Below are 22,098 nucleotides of genomic sequence, written 5' to 3' on the forward strand. Positions count from 1 at the left end.
CGGCGATCTTTCGGTGTCCACTGACCTTAATAACATTTTGAATATGTATGTTCTCTTTTGCACTTTGATTATCTGTGCCAAACGATATGACTGTAAGTCATTTAGTTTTCCTGAGAATGAATTTTAAAGATTGGTGGCGTGTTCCCTACTCGCGCCCACGAATGCATGACTTTTTTACTGACCACCCTGCGTTTGTGACGTCAGAGACTACATCGCCACTTCGCCCTGAAACGACGAAGCTAGCTCCTTTTCCTACGAGACAAAGGGCGACAATCATCGCATACTGACAGACGTGATAACTGGTGCTTCTTCTCGTCTTGCCACAGCACAATGCGTTGAACTTGAGCACGTCAGCTGCCTCACACGGCGACGGCGGGTCAAAAGTAAACGTCGATCCTTCAGCGTTCATATACGTATATCGTCGCTGAAATCGTCGGTGAAGTCGCTGCTGTCTAGTTCGAAAGAGCTGAAAAAAGCTCCCCGTTTCGTCAGAAGACGTCGTCAGCTTCGCTTTTTTGGCGCGAACACCCCGTGTACTGCGTGTTTAGCACGCGTTCTATGTGTGTTTACATTACGGTATTGTAGAATCTGACGTCATCGACTCATCGTAGACGTCACACAAAGCAGCTACTAGTTTCGGTTTGGCTACCTCGTTTATTTGTTATGTAAAATTATTGAAGAATTTCTAAGCAAATTGAACCACTCTGTCGGTGACAGGAATGGCACTGTCATTTGGAAGTGACAATATCCTAACATGGATAAAAATACGCCAAAATCACCCTTTAAGCATAGCCTGCGAGATCAAGCGGCGCGCGAAGTTTGATCTCTGAGGCCATTTTTGAAGCAATTTCGAGGAAATTTTGGCTAGTAGCAGTGAATATAATACAAAAACCAGGGCGTCCTTGTGTTGAGTGGTGACACTGAAAACAGTTCTGCGTAAGTACACCTCGTGATCTGCACACAATATTTACACAGTCGGTCAGCTAAAGGAAGAGGACCTGGGAGGCGAGCCACTCAAGTCTGACGAGAAGATGCAGCAGAAATACGCACACCTTATTGCGCTAGAGGAGTACATTTAGTATCAGTTCGCTTCAAAAGGAGCTGTGCACTTGCGTTGAACGGAACTTCCTAAAGTAAAAATGCGTTTTTGATTCCTTTTACGTGTAATACGTTCCAAAATATATCATTTAAGGTTTTCATTTGAATTACGTCTGCTATTGAACCATTCGGTTACTACAAGTGACTACCAAGCACGGAGCTATTATTTCAGTGACTTGTTTTCGATACTATAGCCACCTTAATTGAGAAGCGCGATAATGGAAAGGCAGAAGTATCTGGATGCGGCAGTCTACTTTTTTTTGTCACCAGATTGGCAGTGTTGAAGCGCACAAAACCAGCACTGTGTTGTCTCAACTATTTGCTACGTCATCTAATAAGTTGTGGCTATACATAGCTCAGCATTCAACATTTTGACGTTTTGAAGGTTCATGAAAGCACCCCGTTCTTCGTGTGTTAGCAGTTCGTTACGTAGAACGCAAGCTTGACTTTTACCCTTATGTTTACTGCTTTCGTCAACGCTCCGTTTTTTCTGGTAAATAACCACTACAGACTATCAGCCACTTATAAACAGCAGTCTTGCCATATACACGGTCTCTCTGCTATCATGCACCGAGCTTCAAAAAAAAAAAAAAAAAAACAGAGATCCTCTACGGAAATAAGACAAAGCGCATGTTGTTTGGAGCCTTGCTGACAAACCGCCAGTATTTTTTATTTTTTTAGTCCCTGAGATCTAATTCTTTACTTCAAATTAATTATCTACCTTTTTCATTGTTGTTCTGTCAACATGTCAAATAGGTGGTTGTAGAGATTCTAAGACACGTCAAAAAGAAATGTTTCCGGCAAGGTACACATGGCGTCTTTACTTTTTAATAGAAAAAGCCCACGAAATGTGAAAAACATTATGTGACTGTTCACTCATCCGCAGGGCTCTCAAACAATCTGTTTCCTGAAGCAAGCTGTTCCTCTCAAGCTCGCCGTTCAGGGCAGCATATTTCCTCGATTTTGATATGCAATAATCAGCCGGGAGCTGTTCGCGCGTGGTGAAAAGAGCGCACGTTTTTTCATCACTGCCGCTCGGCCCAGGTCAACTATGAACAGCTTGCTTTCCCAATGGGACTGTTTGATTGTGCCGCTTTCCCTTGCGTTCTCAATATCTAGGGGCTTTTTTGCGCATGAGTGCGGAGTCATATGGTATTTATATTGTTTCTCGGGTTTTCTCTATTTACCGGAAAAAGTAAACACGTGATGTGCAGCTTGCTGGAAACACTTCACTTTTACGTATCTTACGATTTCAACTATAGGGGGCTGCCCCTAGTTGAAATCTTGGCAGTTAGAACTATTAAAAAGTTAGGTAATTGATTTTATTTAATAATTAAATCTCAGAGACCTAAAAAACTCCGCGGTTATTTTTCAACAAGACCCTACATAAGCAACATGACCTTCTCGCGTAGCATAATCAGTGTGTGGGTTGTTTTTGTTTCTTTTTAACCGGGTACATACAGCTGGTACAACTTGTCTATATCTATGTTATGTTAGATGGTTAATGACAGTAGCCGCTTTATGTCTGAGACTTGCGGCTTGGCGTAAGGGAATCAAGATGCTGAAAGGTGACCAGAGGAAAGTTCGAAGCGAACCGCAGTGGCAAAAACGAAGACAGCAGAACGCTACGGAAGTTTACAGAGGCAACTTCGAAAGCATGTCTTTGTTACCACGAGAAAGACGGGTGTTTTAAGAACTCGAACCAAGTCAGAGGTTCACAGGAACGATCAGGAATCAAAGTAATCAAAACACGATCGAAGAAGGAATGTCTCGGACTGGAGCCAACATTTCGACAAAGGGAATTGTCTTAGTCAGCGCAACAACTGACGAATACAAGTGCTTCAGTCGGAGACATCCCCTGTTCGACCATTCTTGGTGTGCTTTAAGAAAGTATATTATACGTACGACTCGCAGTAACATTTATTTTACCGTTTCATTTGGTTTATTAGCCTTTCTGACGCGTGCATCGCTCATAGTTGTTGCTGAAAAGATAACCCCCGGTGCATGCATCTACTTATGTTGTTTGCGTGGTCACACCACGCGTTCCTTGTTGATGACAAAAAACGCTACACCGAGAAAGTTCAAAATGGCGCTTATTCGAAAAACGTTTCCTGACAATTAATCGCCAGTGGCCATCATCTAGCTACCTGTGCACTGCAGGGCCAAATGTTTATGCACTGTAAATAGATCTGTTATTCCCCTTTAGTCCTCGTGGTCTCTGGTAGAGTAAGTTTACCCTGCCCACGTGTGCCCATTCAGACTTAACGTACTGTCCGAAAGATACCAGAAGTCTCAGACACTGGATTTGAATGTGGGGCAAAAAGTTATTCCCACAAAACGGACCCCAGCAGTACGTTTGTCCTCGCAGTGTAAGCGTGAGGTACCGTGTTTTTCGGAAAGGAGAGGTAAATGACAAGAAGCCAGGAGCACGAAATCCCACAGCTGCAATAAACTAACTTGTCAAGGTAGATAGGCTCGAGGTGGAGGAGAATTTTTATTACGTTCTCCTCATACATGACGAAGAAGGATTGCGGGTGAATCAAAACAATAAGAACTATGTGCGCCCTTTACTCGCATGAAAACAGAGTGTGGCAGGGCAGTAATACAGGCAAATGCCAGAGAAAAACTAGAACAGCACGTATATTGCTTTTATGTACCTCGGGACAATGATGTTCAGGCACCGATTGACCTACGAGTGTAGTTGTACGCTCAGACGTACCTGCACACTGCGCCGCGCACGAAAAAAAAAAAAAAAAACTAACCCTTTATTGTTCCACAAATGTGCCATGATGACGCGGGGTTACGATCCCGGGCACATTCTCCGAAATGGCTGTCACGTACAAAGCGGCGCTCTCTATTTCTCGCAGCTTTGTGCCGTTGCGTTACCGGGGAGAGAGTAAAACAAAGAACACGGCACCCGTCGCCCAACTCGGGACAGCACGTGGCTCAAATGTGGTAGACATTGGGGGAAACGTGCGGTTGTGGGGCGGCGCCTCACGAGTTGGACAGAATGCTCGGGAAGACGACCAGAATGGGCTTGGAGGATGATGCATGCGGGTCAGCAATGCAGCCTCGCGTCTCTATGCCCTCGTGCGGGCGCGTGAGCATGTTCCGTGCTCGCGAGGCGAAGCAGCGCCGTGAAGCGTGCCTGGAAGGAAATATTAGGCGAATTCGAAGGCATCGCCTGTGTCACTGGACGCGTTTTATTGGCGTGCCGGAGAGAGGGCCGGGGCTCAGGCGTGCGGGGAATCCATAGCTCGGCTCGTGGGCACACTGGAGAATTGCTGAGGAGTCGAGTGAGTAACCCTTAGTTTATGTGTGTTTTGCCATTTCATGCTTTTCGAAAAGTCGGGAAGAAAGGGAAACGTCGGTTCTTGCCCAAGAACTAGAGTTCGCGAAGAAAGAGCGGTATAGGGTGATCCGGATGCTGGTGTTATCTATATTTGCTGCATAGAGGAACACAAATGAACGCGGAGGAACTGCCGAGTCGTTATCTCGAGCACGTTAAAATTAACTATCACAGCGAACAAATTGACAACTTGGGCGAGACAATCTAAAGGGCAATAATATGCGCCTATGAGAAGGCGTCATGTATTCTGGGGAGGAGAGTTATAAAGTGCAATGGTAGAAAATCCTAATCGCATCTCCAACACCGATCCTGTGTTCCTAACGACATTGCGCGGTGCGGTTATACAAGCAATGTACACTGTTCACTGCACTGTTAATACTGAATAGTTATATAACAAGAATTTTCTCAATTCTTGCACGAGAAACGAAACTAAGCTCTTGTTACTGCCTGTACTTGCTAATGCCACCGTTCTTTCTTTCTTTTTTCTTTCTTTCTTTCTTTCTTTGCTTGCTTTCTTGATTTCTTCGTTTATTTATTGTCTTTCTTTTTTTACGAAAAAAAAAAAGGCGCGGAAGAACACAACAAGCAAGAAAAAAAAAGAAAGTGCAAGTATCTCACTGAAAGGAACACTTGTTTGTTTGTTTCTTTCGGGGGAGGGGGGCGGTGCGTTACCTGCATTCACACATATTTGCTAAAGGAAGAAAGAAAGAAACGAAGCGAATACTCGTATACAACTCGCTTCCAAATGAGAGCTGTCGGTTATAAGCAAGCCGATAACGGGGCAGCCCACGATGAAGGAGCATCTTAACGCCGACGTCGAACTCGTGACCGGACCCCATCAGTGGAGAAAGCATTTACGGCACTGGTCGTCTGGGAAACGTCTTGAGTTACGGCCAACACTTTTAATACCACTAGGCACGGCAGAACCCCGGTGTTCACGCCAAGTTAAAAAAATAACGAACGGCTGTCTGGCCGTCGACATCCTATAACGCCGAGGGTCACGCCGAGGCTATAGAGAGAAATTAGGCGCGAAATCGATAGCCGTAAATGTCGATGGGTCGAATGTAGTCCCGCATTAACACTGACGGGGAAGCGCTACACACGTTGGCGATGCTATCTACATGATACTCCCGCCCTTTTGCTGTCTCTGAAACGTTTGCATTTTTATTCTCATCTTTCTTCCTTGTTGTAGGACGAGCTATAAGCACTGAAATGCGAGCACGGAAGCTGAAATGCGAAGTGCATGGCTACCTTCACTCTTTCACACTGTCACTCTTAGACTGAGCAAGTGTGGTTATGATCAGTGTGAACAACAACACAGAATGAAATAATAGAACGCCAGGTTTTGAATAGCGTTGTGGCGCATACATACAATCGTTGGAAGGACCATCTTGTACACGATATTAAACAAACCGTTATGCTCTGTAGCTACTATCTACACGCTGGATATATATATATATATATATATATATATATATATGTGTGTGTGTGTGTGTGTGTGTGTGTGTGTGTGTGTGTGTGTGTGTGGTGTGTGTGTGTGTGTGTGTTGTGTGGTGTGTGTGTGTGTGTGTGTGGTGTGTGTGTGTGTGTGTGTGTGTGTGTGTGTGTGTGTGTGTGTGTGTGTGTGTAAAACATAAATACCCCAGAAAGCGGATGGGAAAACGGTTCCGCGGTAGCTCAATGGTGAGAGCATCGCACGCGTAATGCGAAGACGTGGGTTCGTTCCCCACCTGCGGACAGTTGTTTTTTCATCCGTTTTCATTTCCATTAATTTATCATTTCTTTAATTCAATTAGTGTGTGCAAGTAATTTCCCCTATGTTGTTCTTGGTGTCAATGTTTGTTGGCTTCTTATGATACGATTAATAAAAATCGGGCCCCTCGGTTCCCTTTCTTCTCGTTCATTACATAACGAGGGCTCGAATCCGGCAACATTGATGCCTTCAGGGAGCATATGTGGGTTTATTGACCAGTTGCCATCACCCAAAAAGATCACGTGCTCGTGACGCCTGCGGCAGAAAGGATGTTCCACATCCGCCCCTAGGCTTGTGAGTGGTGGCGCTGGCTAACACTCCCAGAGTAGTTCTAGTTGTAAAACATAAATACCCCAGAAAGCGGATGGGAAAACGGTTCCGCGGTAGCTCAATGGTGAGAGCATCGCACGCGTAATGCGAAGACGTGGGTTCGTTCCCCACCTGCGGACAGTTGTTTTTTCATCCGTTTTCATTTCCATTAATTTATCATTTCTTTAATTCAATTAGTGTGTGCAAGTAATTTCCCCTATGTTGTTCTTGGTGTCAATGTTTGTTGGCTTCTTATGATACGATTAATAAAAATCGGGCCCCTCGGTTCCCTTTCTTCTCGTTCATTACATAACGAGGGCTCGAATCCGGCAACATTGATGCCTTCAGGGAGCATATGTGGGTTTATTGACCAGTTGCCATCACCCAAAAAGATCACGTGCTCGTGACGCCTGCGGCAGAAAGGATGTTCCACATCCGCCCCTAGGCTTGTGAGTGGTGGCGCTGGCTAACACTCCCAGAGTAGTTCTAGTTGTAAAACATAAATACCCCAGAAAGCGGATGGGAAAACGGTTCCGCGGTAGCTCAATGGTGAGAGCATCGCACGCGTAATGCGAAGACGTGGGTTCGTTCCCCACCTGCGGACAGTTGTTTTTTCATCCGTTTTCATTTCCATTAATTTATCATTTCTTTAATTCAATTAGTGTGTGCAAGTAATTTCCCCTATGTTGTTCTTGGTGTCAATGTTTGCTAGCTTCTTATGATACGATTAATAAAAATCGGGCCCCTCGGTTCCCTTTCTTCTCGTTCATATATATATATATATATATATATATATATATATATATATATATATGTGTGTGTGTGTGTGCGTGTGCGTGTGCGTGTGTGTGTGTGTGTAATCATCAGCCTATATTTATGTCCACTGCAGGACGAAGGAGTGTGATCCATGTGATCGAAGGCGTGTGATCCCTGTGATCTGTAATTACCCCTGTCTTGCGCTATCTGATTCCAACTTGCTCCTGTAAATTTCCTATGTTTTTGTCGCAAAAAACATTACATTAATTGAATTGAATGGTATGAACAAAATATGGTGTATCCCAGATTACGCATAGCTGCCTCCTTTAATAATATCGCAAACATTCTACGTCTTAAATTAGTATATGTAACCAACCATCCCAGAGACAGCAGAATGTAAGGGGTGGCCAAATACAGCAAACTTTGATTACAAATCCAAAGATTCTCTTAATACATTCTGATTCGATGAAAGCGTTTGAAATCCGAAATTTTCAAATGTCTGGTAATTTCAAATAACAAAATAACGGCATCTACCCTGATTGACATATCTGTGTTAAGCTAATTTAGGCAGATATATTGAGCGATTTATTTAACCTGCGTTACGGTTAAACACTTCACCGCAGGATTGTTCTTGCGAAATAACTGAAATAACAGCGTTTAATTACATTACCTAAACGGCATTTAATTAAAAGCGGCTTTGCTCATAAGCTGCCGACAGATATGAGAACCTGAGTTATGTGAAGTCTTACTTGTTTTATTCGTAGATCTCGCCATGTTAGCATCACAAAATATGGTGTATCCCAGATTACGCATAGCTGCTTCTATTATTAATATCGCAAACATTCTACGTCTTAAGGTATAATATATGTAACAAACCATGCCATTTTTGCGCACTCGGTCACTTCATTACTGGAATTGTCATTTGAACGCACAAAATAAGATTATCTTATACTTTTCCCTTACTGATTGGCTGCACAGTGGCAAGAAGTTTTTGTTGCAAAAAACATTGCATCCATTGAATCGAATGGTATGAACAAACTTTTCTCGCCATATAGTTTCCACGCAACCACTTCCGTATACCATCTATGAATTAAAAAATAATTGGAATAATATTTACTATTTAAAACCAGTTTTAAAAGGCTATGCGTATGTGATTCGAATGATATTATGTTCTCTTTATACATACGTAAGGTACAACTTAGGAGCGGTGGAGGAAGCTCTGTAGAAAGTGGGTTACAGACGATACAAGTTATGCTGTAACTTTAATGCTATAACTATATAATTCGTCTCCTCTCCCCCCCTTTCTTTTCTTTATAGTATAAAGAAAGGAAAGCGGGTAAGACGAGACAAATTAAGCCGTCAAAGGAGCCGATTGGTCTGTGTTGCATAAAAAAAATATAAAAAATATTTCCATCTCGTCAAAGGTCTCGAACAGCTAGCGCTTCTGAGGCGATCAGTCGACACTGCACAGATCATACATTAGACACACGTGGTCAACAGTTGATCGTCCGCGAAGGCGAAACGTTTGTTTTCTACGTCGAAGATGCTAGCGACATCCACGAGGCCAATTTTTCACCCCGGAATCTCCCTTTCATCGGATCCTTTGCAACCGCGAGGAGCACAGCGCCGGGCCGCGCGCATCCGTGCACCATCACGTCACCTTCGCAGGTACGCCTGAGCGGAATGCCAAATCCCTTCCTAAGCTGAAAGACTAGAGAGCGTCCCGAGGCCGTGCCTCTCTCCGAGAAGGGCAGGGAAGCGAGCACGGCCCAAAATTCGGCTTTATTCTGCGCTCCTTCTTCCAGTCGTCGCTTGAGCGGCAACGACCATGACTCGCTTTCACGTTACACCACTCTCGCGCATGTGCGCCCGTTCGTACCGTTCTATCAAAGAGGTTCCTTTTTTTTTTTCACATTGCGCGTCGAACCGAAGAAGACCCACGGCGGCAGGCCTCCTGCGTATACATGCAGGCCGCGCGGCTCTATCTAGACTTCTTACGCAAACGATAACGCGGAACTTGCGAGTGTGCCGCCGAGAGAGGAGAGCGCGCGGCTTGCGGTCTCCCTGCTCGTCGCCCGAGCTTCTTACGCGTGCGTTCGAGTATACACGAGACCGTGATAAGGAGGGCTAACCCTCCTTTTCCCGCCCCAACTTTTCGCGGAGTTCCAACACGCGTGCGCGCGGTGCCGGCGGCGGCGGCGGCGGCAGCGACCGACTGACTGACCATCATCCTATACGGCCGCCTCGTCTAGCAGGTTGCTCCATTAGAACCACCTCTCCCTCCTTCGCCCCTCCGCGTCTCTGGCCAGGCTTTAGAAACCGCGGCGTCGCTGCCGCCGAAAGTTGCGTGGAGTGAAAGCACAACTCGCGTCCCCCATGGCCTTCTCAGAAAACGAAATCTTCCGCGCCCCATGGCTGCGTATATAGTAGCTCCCGGCGGGCGAGAGAGGCGGTTGTCCGAGAGGAGATGGTGAGCGCACGGATCGAGGAGGGAAGGGCCGGCAGACCTGTCTGCGAGAGAGAGAGTCCACTGTACAACTGTTGTGGCCTGCGCTGCCCTCGACGACTCGCCCGACTAGCTCTCGGCCCGTCTCCGACGAGGGCGAACTGCGGCGAATCATAAGGGCCGCCCAGTCACGCAATTACGCCCTGAGGGGGACGAGCCGACAGACACAGACAGACACGCTTCTCTCAAGTCTCGCTCTCGTGGCCCCCGAGTGAAATGTTTCAGGTACACGAGTGGTATACATACGAAGCAACACTCGGCTGCAACACACCCTGTTCTTTTGCCCGAGCGGGCGTGGACATGTTGGGTGGCAACGGTCGTTCGTAGGCGACTGAACTCCTCGCGGCGAGACTCCGCGCGATCCCAGCGCAGCTGCTCGAGTTCGCTCGACCGTTCCGTCGCGTGGGAAGCGGAGAACACGTGTATGTGTGCGTGTGTGTGTGTGCTCGCCGCACCATGCGTGCGAGCACATCAATCCCCCAGAGGCCTAGCGGGCGCATGCGCTCCACTCTGACGACGCAGCCGTCGACGGCGCGCTGTGAGAAGCGAGGTGGGTGGACTGTTCGCACACGCGAAAACTCGTCTGGTTGGCTTTAGTCTAGTTATCGAAGACGCAGCAGACGCCGCGGGTAGTCATGCGTGCAGACAGGTAAGCCGGAGGATGGATAGTCCGCCAGATTCCCTATTTGTTCCTATTCTCTCTCTCTCTTTTTTCTGCGTTTTTACGTTCGAGAAGGATCTTTATCTATCGCCATCATATCGATGTAAGTGTCGGTTGCTTTCGTTATGTGTAGGTCGATGCTAATATTCATTCCGTGGTGTTAGGTTCGTTTATTGTTCAAATTTAAGGCAAAACAGCAGCACCTTTACTCACCAATGTTGCTTGTTTAAGACAGGACGCTGTTGCCATAAATACCATTCGCACACTTTCGCGTCAGCAATGTACTTAGTAACTAATTAATGTCTAACAATAGCTACTGCCTTTCTCAATATACAGGCTCAAAGAGACGCGTCAAAGCTTCCCGAGCGATTGTATGCGTTGAATGTGCGCGACTGATATCATTTGCAGAAAATGGTTATTTTCTTGATGACGTCACATGAGTGCATCTGGAGAAAGCGCTTTTAATCTTTATCTATACGGACTCTTCTACAGTAATTAAAGACCCCGACTTCAGTCGTAAAAACCACTCCCCATTGCCGTACGAGACGACTGGCAAAGCGAGAGTCGGGCTTCCCGGCGCGACAGTTTCCGGCTGTACACGGTAGGGGGCGCCTAAACGCAAGTTTCTTCAAAAAAGAAAATAAATATATACATACAGGAAGAAAACCTCCCTGCTATAAGCAGGGCGACACGCGAGATATCCATCACGCTCAGAGGCTGGCCTCCTCTGTGCACTGTCAGTAGCGAGCGTCACGCAAACTGTCCTTTCCTTTTCTCCTTCTCCTGTACTGAGGCTAGGCTTGTCGGAGAGCAGAGAGAATATCCACCTCCCCTTCTTCGCAGCAAGAAAGACAAAACGAAGAAAGTAATGCAGACGGCGCAAAAGTCCTAAAGCACTCGTCGTCTAAGCAGCTGTCGCAAGTGCGCGACGGGGATGCGTAGTGGGAAGCCGGCTGGTGAAGATGTGTCCCTCGACAGAGACGCCAAGCGAGCGTGCGAGCCCACGAGTCGTTTGAGGCTGCTGACACGGTTGCGGCTTATAAGCTGGCTAGGGAGATTATGCGGATATCAGACCGGTGATTACCCGCGATTAATGCGACTTTACCACGGACGTGGAGACATTCACTAGGCGCGTAAAATGAATAAGACGTTTCTGACCTTCCAGTCAAAAATGTCCTATACAGCTTGAAACTTGTGAGTTCTGCCTATTGTAATGCTGCATAATTTTAGTGCACATCTTGTAACAGGTTATAATAGGGTATAACGCAATTCTGTCACATAATTCGGATTGCTGGAAGAGGCGGACACAATCTGCACGAAAGAGTGTATTATGATGCTATATAATAACAACTGCTCAATGACAAACTTATGTACTTTAGAGGACATGTCCCAGTTGAGAAATTGAAGATGAGCGATAATGAAGTAATATTTATCTAGCCGAAATCCTGTTGTTTGCACCAATTTCGAGAGAAACGTTCATTTTTCTACATTGCTGATAAGATCACTTTTCAACTTTGCGCAGTGAGCGTAAAAAGAAAGAAAAACAACGAACGCGAACTAGGCTTCACGGAATTTCACTCGTTCATTGACCCAAGCAGCTTTTCTCTGCTTAAACTTCCTTAAAAATGCTCTGGATGCCCATGATTTCGGATAATTACGCAAACAACGTTGACGCTTTTACATATTGATGCTTTCATTAAATCCCTAGATGTTGCACGAGTTAATGACAATAATCATCAATGTGTTCGTACGAAGCTATTCTTAATTCAGAAGATCAGATAATTCACTGGGCAAGTTTCGGTATCGTCTAAATGTGGCCTTTGTTAAAGCAGTTATGTACAGAAGAGCGGAGAACTGGGCAAGTTGGATATCATGTTACAGTGCCCTTTCTTGAAGCAATTATGTTCAGGAGAGCAGAGAATCGGGCAAGTTGGATATCATATAACAGTGCCCTTTGTACAAGAAATTACGTACAGGAGAGCAGAGAATTGGGCAAATTGGATATCACGGAATAGTGCTCTTTTTCCGAGAAATTATGTTCAGAAGAGCAGAGAATTGGGCAAGTTGGATGTCACATAATAATGCTCTTTGTACGAGAAATTATATTCAGAAGAGCAGAGAATTGGGTCAGTTGGATATCATGTAATAGTGCTCTTGGTACGACAAATAATGTTCAGAAGAGCAGAGAATTGGGCAAGTTGGATATCATGTTACAATGCCTTTTGTAGAAATTATGTTCACGACAGCAGACAATCGGGCAAGTTATAATATAGATGTCATGTAATAGTGCTCTTTGTACGAGAAATTAAGTTCAGAAGAACAGAGAATTGGGCAAGTTAGAGATCATGTAATAGTGCCCTTTCTAGAAGAAATATGTTCAGTAGAGCAGATAATTGGGCAAGTTGGGTATGATGTTACAGTTCCCTTTGTAGAAATTACGTTCATGACAGCAGATATATAATCGGGCAAGTTGGATATCATGTAATAGTGCTCTTTGTACGAGAAATTAAGTTCAGAAGAACAGAGAATTGGGCAAGTTAGAGATCATGTAATAGTGCCCTTTCTAGAAGAAATATGTTCAGTAGAGCAGATAATTGGGCAAGTTGGATATGATGTTACAGTTCCCTTTGTAGAAATTACGTTCACGACAGCAGATATATAATCGGGCAAGTTGGATATCATGTAATAGTGCTCTTTGTACGAGAAATTAAGTTCAGAAGAACAGAGAATTGGGCAAATGGGATATCACGGAATTGTGCTCTTTTTTCGAGAAATTATGTTCAGAAGAGCAGAGAATTGGGCAAGTTGGATATCACCTAGCACTGCTTTTAGTGCGAGAAATTATGTTCTCAAGAGCAGACAATTGAGCAAGTAGGATATCACCTAATAGTGCTCCTCGTACGAGAAATTATGTTCAGAAGAGCCAAGAATTGGGCAAGTTGGATATCATGTAACATGGCTCTTTGTACGGGAAATTTTGTTCACACGAGCAGAGAGTTGGGCAAGTAGGATATCACATAATAGTGCTCTTTGTACGAAAATTTATGTTCAGAAGAGCAGAGACTTGGGCAAGTTGGATACCATGTAACAGTGCCCTTTCTACAAGAAATAGTCTTCGGGAGAGCAGAGAAGTGGGCCAGTTGTATATCATATAACAGTGTTCTTTGTACAAGAAATTATGTTCAGAAGAATAGACTCGGTCAAAAACCAGAGAATTGTGAATACATATGGAGAATTGGCAACATATACGAAAACAGATTTCTTTTCTTCACAATACATTTAATTTTCTAGTTATGCGGTGTTTGTCGTCTACCTTTTTTTTACTCCGCTCCTAGCACTGCCCCAACCATGGCATTCTTTATTCTTTCCGCACAATCTACACATTCTTATTCCTGCGTGCTCGCTCATGAGTGCCCCTCATTCAAGTTCACTTCTAATCATTCCAAGACTGTTTCACGTTTTTCGTGTGGTATTACAGTCCTTACTTTATTCTTTTGTTTAAAATGATTATGCGTAAAGTGTTGGCGAATGGCCTGTAAACACTCAAATATTCTTTTCTGCCGTCTATACGTGATACTATGAAAAATGTTACCTATATACATGATCTTTCGTGCCTTTTTTAGAGGGCGAAGCTTTCTTTAACTTAACCACCGAATTTCGGCATGGCTGCTGCTGGATCGGTATCTCGCCGGATATATTTGTAGATATTTATATGTTATACGTACCACGGATGCAAGCTCAAGCAAACAAGCTTATATTAGCCCTGTATACTGACCGACAATGTAGTGCCAGTTAGAGCAACTATGTGCATCAATCGGCAAATAAATCATGACATGAAACGTGCCCATATAATGTTCTTGGTTTGATTTTCATTGATTTGGCCATTGCGTATAATTTACTGGGTCTGTACCCATTCTTGGCTAGTCCACCGTAATGGGCATGTGCCACTGTGACACAACTTCTATGGAATCCTTAAACGTATTAGACATGCGTTGTAGTTCTCTGTCTATACACCTGACATCCCCATTCTTGACTTGACAAACATCATACTTCGTCCTCATATCCTCGCGGCGCAGATGGCCCACATTGTACATCCACCTTGTTGTTTGAATTTCGGCATATCTTGTGAATGGTGTAGTACATACATATAAATATTTCATAAGGTCCACGGTATGAGCTGCAGTGTGCAGTGCATAAATAAACACAATGCATGACATTACACGTTGCGTGGCATGAAAATAAACAAAATAACAGTTGAACGCATTCCTGTTAGTTGTAAAGCGAATAACGACTTGACTAAAGCTTTGCTTCACATAGATTCCAACACGTGCACTGCCATATTGCATAGTGTATACTTATTTCCAACATTTCCCGTCCCCAATAAGTAAGTAAATCGAAGCAACAGCCGCGAATACGAGCGTATATCATCATAAACGAAAGGGAGGAGGAGAAAAGAACATTTATTATAGTGCTGGAGGAACTAAGTCGCCAGTCCGAGCCTCTTTCGTATGATAATGCATGGCTCCTGGCTCAACACATTCATGATGCGCTGCAGCATGCAGAAGCTGCCACCATAACTATTCGAACGTTCGTGGGGGATGGCCCACTGCTTCTAGCTGCCGGGACGCTTGCTTGGTCGCAATTTTGAACATATTACGCTTTTGAAAGTGGAGGTGGTGGGGAACTTCCGCGAAATCTGTGTATTCGAGGGAGAGGCTCTGGAGTTTTCATAGGTTGGGAAGCCTGGGTCTCTGTGAATGTAACGTCTATACAGTAGTGCCAGTTAATGCTTGTGTTTCGTGTTCGTAGGAAAAGTCTGCAATGTACCCAAAAACTTGCAGTCGTTAATCATAAGACAGAAAATATCATGACTGCATTGCATTTTTGTCGCAACTTGAGCGTGAAACTGCGCGCGACATTCTTGTCCCGCAGAGAAACACTATTTGCGTATTGCGGGCAGCGAAATCGGTGAAAACTATGGTTTTCACGATTAAAACGTTTGAAAGCTATAGGCCTTAAGGATACTTTCGAGCGCTTTGAGTGGGTGTGATTGTCTCTACATGTATATATAATGTTTGTTTGCTTTTCTGCTCACTGCGTATGTCATATCTTTCATCCAAGAACTGAATACCATGCTTGAGTGACCCAGGCTGCCTAGCTCTGTTGAATGCATGTAGGATTTTGTGAGTACATGTGCGGGTGTGTGGTCGCAACCCCGTGAGCCTTTAAAATCAGCTGCCTGCCATTGCGCTTCCTCTCCCGCTCCTTTCCGGGTTCCTAACACAGTTTTCAACAGACCACAGGATATAGCGCTGGATTTTCTGTGCGCAGGAGCCAGTGCGCTCTTAGATGTCCTCGCAAGTCTTGGTGGCCTGCAACCTACTGTTGTGTAGAAGCGCAGGAGCGTGCATGTATATATGAAGCTTTGTGCGTATGTGTATTGGTACGTCGTTATTTTCAATGTATCTGTAAGCGCCTTGGCTGCGGGATGATATTCGGATGTACGCGTTATTTCTGGCAGTCGTTCGCGTTAACCTGACTAATGGTTGTCCTGAGCTAGCGAAATAACGCGAGTGTCTGCCTGTGAATGTGAGTGGATGTGACAGTGAACGAAAATCCCTGCTTATTTATGAGGAAGCCGGGGTAGCGAATATTATAAGCGTTATAGGTCGCCATGATCATGCATGCTAAGTAGAAATGATCCGGAGATAACAATCTTCATTAAGTGCAAAGGGGTGAACTTGAGTCGGGATGCGAGTGACATTCGGCAAGTGTCAGTGCAGAGATGTTTGTCAAGTTGTGACAAATTTAAATGCCCACTACGGCGGCAGTTGATCGCACGCTTATTCATGCGATCAACTGCCGCCGTAGTGGGCATTTAAATTTGTCACAACTTGACAAACTCACTAATGAATGCACTACTGCGCACTTGCACACACACACACATTCCATGACGTGAATGCGCACTAGTTGAATCAGCATTTCAAGTGAATGCTTGTGAGTATGCGAATGAATGTAAGAGTGCCGCCACGGTGGGCATTATATTAAACAATTCAATTACTCAGCACGCTCATGAGCACATGCGCACTCACCCACACTTGTACATAGCCTCAGTGTGCGGTGTGCGTGAGTGCCGGCGAGCGCGAGTGAATTTCATCATGAACACGATCGAAGGGGCATGTGAGTGACTATACATAGCTGGTGTAATTACTACTTTGTCAGGACGAGCTCTTCCACTTTTTTGCCCTGGTACACCTACATTGCGACGCACAGGGGCAAATGTACTTAAGGCAGCGCTAGCTTTCGCAGCAGTATAAAGTTAATAGCGATGCGTACAAGATATAAGGAGGTTGAGGGACCTCAAACCGTAATTTTTACGAAATTTGCGTCCAAAACCACTAATAACTAATTGCTCGTGATTCGACGTTTAACAGCACGCAGAGGCAAAACGCCAAGTAGCGAAAGCAAGCAGTCAGTGTACAACCTGCTTACTCGCGCCGCCGCGACGACAAAGTTGCAAGCGTCCGCAAAGGTGGAGGTAAAAAACGAAACTAAACAAACTAGAACAAAATCTGAAAGAGAATATTTAAGAAATTTCCATGGAGCGGGCTTTTCTCTTGCTAATAACAGGCAGGTATGGCAGAGGCCCAGGGGGCAAACTTTCCAACCTCACCAAACCGGGTGTAACCATACGCGTAAGGTAGCAAGACGGGGGAGGGTGACGCGACAGGGTTGGGTTGCTACATCAAAGAGCCGTCGTATATATCTACCGCTCCAAACGCGTTTTAATCGGCGCGGCGAGATCTCCGGTCGAACCGGAGAGCGCGTGATTAGAAAACGCCGGAGGTCGGGGCGAGGGAGACCTAATTACATGCCGAGACAGCCTGCCGCGTCGCCAGCGACATTCCTGCTCTTTGGGAATCGTCCCAAGTCCGTCCGTCCGAGCATCACCGCAGGGCGCTCAGTGGCGCACACACTTTGACGCGCATGAAAGCCGATGCATGCGCTTCACAAAAGAGGCAAAACGCTGTGCGCGGAACGAGAACATAATGATGCCTGTCGAGAGAGGCTAAGAAACCAGTTGTGAGACAGCGTATAGGCGCGGGGTCCCGCCTTCAGCCAGCGAAGTTCAGCTCGGCGAGCCCAACCCCTTTGACCCATGCATGTACGATCTCCTCTTACTGGCTGCCACGGCTTCGTGATCCCCGCTCTGGGGTGATACCTACAGGCGACGGCCCGTTCGTGGTATTTACCTCAGTTGCGTTGCTTTTTAGTTAGACTACACGCTGGCATTAACCTGAAATTTACGACCTCCAAACCGCAATTTAGTAATATTCGAAATTATTACTGGCTAACTACGATAGGACGCTGCGTATACTTAGAGTTTCCTGCGAGACGATGTGGTGCCCCAACGTACATTATTAACGTCTTACTTCCCTCTCACTCTCTTTCTATCTCTCCGCTTCGAAAATGATTAAGTGCCACAAAGCAGAGTATTAGTTTTTAGAGCCAAGAGAGCGTTAATGGTAAACGCTGCATTCCCCGCCTAGGTTCATTGACATCCAGATTTTTCAGAAGAGCCTATGCGAAAGAGCCAGTGTGATTTGTCAGTTGCCTGGCTTATAACGCACATGATCGAAGACTTGCTAATGTGCGTATATGCTAGGAGGCATAACAATAACCGGTACAATCTATATATTTGCGCTTTGCTTTCATAGAGTCGTCGTTCTTGGCTCAGTAAAGTCTATGTACTGTCTACAGGGAAAACTCTTTTAACAATGTACATTCCATTTTGTCTATGCAGTCCGTATACTTCTGAAAAAAATTGTTTGCGGTAAATCGACATCAGCTGACAGAAAGGAGAAGACAATGAGTCCACAGGCTTTTAATATAGGACAACATGTAGACTTGAAAGAAAAACGCCTATACACTTTTATAGATTTAAGTACAGTGTTGAAGAGGGCTCAGTCAATTTTCGAACTCGCTCCTGCCGATATCTTAAACCGACGCCCCGCAATGAGTGGTAATGTACAATGCAAGAACAGCTGCCAAAACATGGGCGTTCAGGCTGGCTCTGTGTCGCATACCAATGTAAACAGGCCATTGCTGTGTGTTCAAGATGACGGGCAAGGCGGAAGGGGAATACGGTGATTGAAAAATTAAGGAAACAAGAAAAAAAAAAGAAACGCGCAAGTGCACCCAAGGAAACATCCAGTTACTCCGTTGGTATGCAACAAAGCAACGTGTATAGTCAACGTGGCAGTAAATATACATTGCCCTGCGCTTGACTCCTTCCCAGAACATTCTTTTCGTATACATATAGCCTGTCGGTATTGTAGGTACGACATCTGTTAAAACTCCACCACAGCTTGCCCCTGCATTCAGGGCCGAACATCAGTCTTTATGCCCTAAATACTGGTAAAAAAAAATCGGACAACTAGAGCACGATCTAGTTACTGGTCATCTGTAGATTCGGTTCTCGTTCTCAAGCTAACATGAATTTTTGCGAGGCTGTAAAAACAGATGATAGAGGACCTACAGTTAAGCGTGAGTCATTTATCACCACGCAGAATGATTCACATGCAAGCATGTCTTAAGAGCACTGGCTGTTTTATTTCCTTCGTCTTCTTCATTTCTAAAATAAAATATAAGCAATGAATTATAACTGTGTACCCAGATAGCATCGTTTCACCAGGAAGTCGACCTAGTTCTCCTAGGAAGCAAGACAACACACAGATAAAACAACGGCTAAGAAAAAAAAAATGGCACGCTCAGAAACACACCGACAGGCTAGCCTTGAAATCACTAGCTGGCCACAATGCTTCGTTCAAACATCTGTGGCAACGGTAAACCGCGCAGAAAGAGAAGCACGTGCGCTCTGTTCGCGTAATCCGACTCGCGTGCTGCGCCGAAGAAGTGATACGCGAGACTGACTACGCACGCACGTTTTCCTTTGTGCAGGCCTTCGTGAGCGAGAGAGAGAGAGAGCGTCGCAGGCGCAACGCCACCCCTCTAGGTACGACAGATTATCCCCACGCCAGCCGCCGCTGGGCCACCGGTTGTTTCTCCCGCCCGGTCCTCGCTCTTTGCGTGGGGTAGCAAGAAAAACAAAATTGCCAGGTACGCGTCGGCGGCTCTCATTGGACCGCACCCGCCACGTGACCCGTCTCGACCGGCGTCCCGGCAACCTAGGGAGCTTCGCCGGGTGCGACCGGGCGGCTCACGCCGCCGAATGGATGATGATGCGTCTAGTTCCCGTGAAGCGGTGGCGGCGGCGGCGCAGACACACTAAGAATTTTGCAAGTGAGTTACCGTTTGCGTATGCGCTATTTTGGAGGAGAGTTTGCTTTTCCACCCTTTGCCTCGCTCGCCGGGTACTCGAGTAACTGTCCTTTTGTTGCGAAGCTCATTCAAACGTCGCCTCTGCCTGTTAAGAGACACGCAAAACACTTTACCGCGATCGCCACCTGGATGAAAGAGGCACGAGGGCACTCCTATACTCCGCGACAGCCGCCTGCTTCGGAGACACGACGGCACTACTACTACTACTGTTTTCCAGTTTACCGAGCTGGCAAATGTCCATGGACGCAGTCGGCGTAGAAAAGAGTTGGAATAGCGCAGGCACGCACTGCCGTACAACGAGCGCGACATCCTTTGTTTGATGAAGCAATGAAATTTACAAGCATGAGTGGCGCAAACAGTCGGTCCGTGCCCGTCAGCAACCCGCAACGAACAAATTTCGGTCAGCTTGAAATGCATACGAAAGTATTCGATCATATAAAGCCAACGGGCAATGAAGCCATGAAAAGCATAGGGCCAATTAGCTGCGGTTGAAATTGAAATGTAGAAAATAATGAGGAAAGGGGAAAATGAAAGTTGACTAAAAGTTAATTGCCGCCGGTGGCAGCCGATCCCATAACCTCCACGCTGGTGGCTTCATATAGTCGTGATTAAAAACAATGTACCTCATGGTTTGCTTTCTTATTGTTGAAGTTTATGAGCAATACCAAGATATATTTTCCTGCAGTAGTGCCCAGATAGAAGAAGTTACATTGCAGCAAGAACGCTCACAGAAACAAAAAAGAACAACTTTAGTATAAATGATGAGGAAAGTGAACGAAGGGACAATTCAGTTCACACCCTTATGACCGATGTTCTTTTTCAGGCAGAACACACATTGTAACCGTAGTATACTCCGCTTCAAACAGCCAGCAGCATTATTCTAAGAGGGGATATTTGCGCTTACACGTTAAACGAATGAAAGTCTTTGTGCTCAAATAAACAACGTGCGCCTAGAAATAACATGTGCATGCTGCAAGAAGTCGAAAACAGTGCGCACCAGCTTTCTATTCAATTACAGTCCTGTAACACCAGAAAACCGGCTCGACATAGAGCAGTCGCTGGGTCATACCTTCACACCTATTCATCACTACAGGCATGAAGAAACGGTTACGCGTACCAAACGATCGAAAATGGAGAGCGATGGGCGAGCATCCTCGTGTTATCGGTTAGCGTCAAATATATTGGCATTAATATACTATTTGGACAATATAATGACAAGCCCAATAACGCTAATTCTTTTGCGTCGTGTTTAATATGAATTCATGCCTAAGATTATTATCTGTTCGCGTCTTACAAAACACCACCAAATTAAGATATATAGGATACGACGGGTGTTTTCAAAGACAAGTAGCCTATACTGCTCTTACTAGAATGTCCTCAACGTACAAGTGGCAAAACACAGGTGCATTTTTTTAGTGGATGCTATACTTACATGGATGATGGCGACTGGCCCTGTTACATCGTCGGTGATCAAGAGCCCACGCTGGGACCTTGACGAAGCGCCTATTACCTCGACACGGCTGCAATAGAATATAAGAAACGTTTAGGGCAATCCGCTTGTACACGAACACAACTTTACAACGCTCGCCCGACCACAAATTTCCTGTCAACGATAATGAGTCAGCGCCTAGTGATGCAAAAAATGCCTTTGGAAACATGAACATCATTGTCTTTCTATGTTAAATTCGCGCCATCTAATTAGTTCCTGTCAGAAATGACGCATAACTTATTCACAACGCGCTGCACCGTAATGAGGAAATGGCAAGGCGGATCAGTGTCCACATACAAGTGCGCATTTGCCTAGACACAAATGTCCAATTGGGTTTTTGCTGAATGCTATGTGTAAAGCAAACAGAGGTCGCCAACATCGGTTGAGGTAGTGGTTCTCAAACATTACATGTTAATAGACTCGGAACCACTCACACTTCATTTAAAGACCCTTTGAGGACGTCATAATGATGAAAACGAAGCCGAGGTCAAGCAGTAGCGATATCTAGTAAACAAATATTACATTAGCAGGATGCGGTTGGATTGTATTGTAGTTGAGATTACGAGGGAGAAGCGCAGTCGGATAGCTGAAGTAATGCGTATGCAACAGATAACAGGCGATAATCAGGGTAAGAGAATGTGTGTAAATGAATTGGGGGCCATGTAACGAGGCAGGGGCCGTAAATTAGATGCGTTCATTAGAATAGAAATTTAGAGACATCAGATATTCAGCAGACGCAGGACCCGATTCACTGGAAATTTACGAAGCACAGTAGTTAGTCATGTGCAGTGGAATAAATAAGCTGATCAGGGTGACGATTATGATGACATGAAAA

At 45.3% G+C, this 22,098-nt stretch overlaps 1 protein-coding gene across 1 annotated transcript in view; it reads right to left on the reverse strand.

Annotated features, from left to right (window-relative positions):
- Positions 1-22,098, reverse strand: part of LOC119455551 (homeotic protein antennapedia-like) — a 312,907-nt gene that overhangs the window by 190,184 nt on the left and 100,625 nt on the right. Inside the window, exon 5 of the mRNA XM_049668865.1 lies at positions 21,207-21,294. The gene's annotated coding sequence lies outside the window, so the exon portion shown is untranslated. The remainder of the gene's footprint in view (positions 1-21,206; positions 21,295-22,098) is intronic.

Source organism: Dermacentor silvarum, chromosome 6, assembly GCF_013339745.2.
Source record: "Dermacentor silvarum isolate Dsil-2018 chromosome 6, BIME_Dsil_1.4, whole genome shotgun sequence".
Lineage (NCBI taxonomy): Eukaryota > Metazoa > Arthropoda > Arachnida > Ixodida > Ixodidae > Dermacentor > Dermacentor silvarum.